This window comes from Protobothrops mucrosquamatus, unplaced genomic scaffold, assembly GCF_001527695.2.
Source record: "Protobothrops mucrosquamatus isolate PMUCROS unplaced genomic scaffold, P.Mucros_1.0 scaffold_214, whole genome shotgun sequence".
Taxonomy (NCBI): domain Eukaryota; kingdom Metazoa; phylum Chordata; class Lepidosauria; order Squamata; family Viperidae; genus Protobothrops; species Protobothrops mucrosquamatus.
The window spans coordinates 351,389-352,663 of record NW_015386290.1 but is presented as its reverse complement, the minus strand read 5'-3'; positions in this window follow the sequence as shown (position 1 = coordinate 352,663).

The window sequence follows — 1,275 nt, the reverse complement described above, 5'->3', positions numbered from 1 at the left end:
GAAACCTAATACCACCCTGGATAAATGGTTGTCCAATCTTTTCTTTGAAGATCTTCAGTGATGGAACACCCATAACCCTAGTAGGCAAGCTGCTCCATTTTATTTGCTCTCAATATCAGGAAATTTCAGCTTAGAAATCTAGATTATAGATTAAATCTAGATTATAGAGATCGATACCGGTAGAGTCAGGCATAAATTAAAATGAAACCTAGCATCAGATTGTATAAACTGTTGTATAAACATAGGCATAGAATCATGCAAAGTATTAGTACCGCTTTATAAAACCCTAGTAAGACCACACCTGGAATACTGCAACCAGTTTTGGTTACTATACTACAAAAAAGATGTTGAGACTTTGGAAAAAGTTAAGAGAAGAGCAACTAAGATGATCAAAGGCCTGGAGACTAAAACATACGAAGAACGGCTGCAGGACTTGGGTTTGGCTAGTCTAAAGAAAAGAAGAAATGGGTGACATGATAGCAGTATTCCAGTATTTGAGGGGCTGCCACAAAGATGAGGGACTCAAATTATTCTCCAAAGCACCAGAGGGCAGGACAAGAAACAATGGCTGGAAACTGATCAAAGAGAGAAGCAACCTCGAATTAAGGAGAAACTTCCTAATAGTGAGGACAATTAACCAGTGGAACAGCTTGCCTCCAGAAATCGTGGGCACTCCATCACTGGAGATTTTAAAGAAGAGACTGGATAGTCACTTGTCTGAGATGGTATAGGTTCTCCTGCTTGAGTGGGGGGCTGGACTAGAAGACTCCTGCTTGAGCAGGGGGCTGGACTAGAAGGTTCTGTTCTGTTCTGTTCTGTTCTATTATATTATATTCTAAACTGTGGCTGCTTATGGGGGAAAGTCTAAAGAATGATCATACATTTTAAGATTTTTCTTAAAGAGTGGCAAAGTAGAAGCCAACCAGAGTGATTGGAGGAGGGAATTCAGCCACCAAAAGGCCACACAACAAGTTGATTTTAAGTGAGCGTCTTTCCTGGCCACAAATGGGGTTTTGAGGTGGCAAAATTCTGCAGGAGCAGGCTGCTGCTATTGCTTTAAAATGCAACTGGGGACCGGCCTACAAAAATGTAGAGTCATTCAGCATAATATACCTCAGTCCTAAAGACATTCTTTCCTATCCTGCTGGGCAAATGTAGGCATTTTCCTAATTTAATTAAGAATACACTGAAAAGCACTTTGAAATCTCATATTTACTTAGTTTACAATTAGGGAGACAGATGTATAACCAAATACTATCTGGTAGAAGTTTTGAC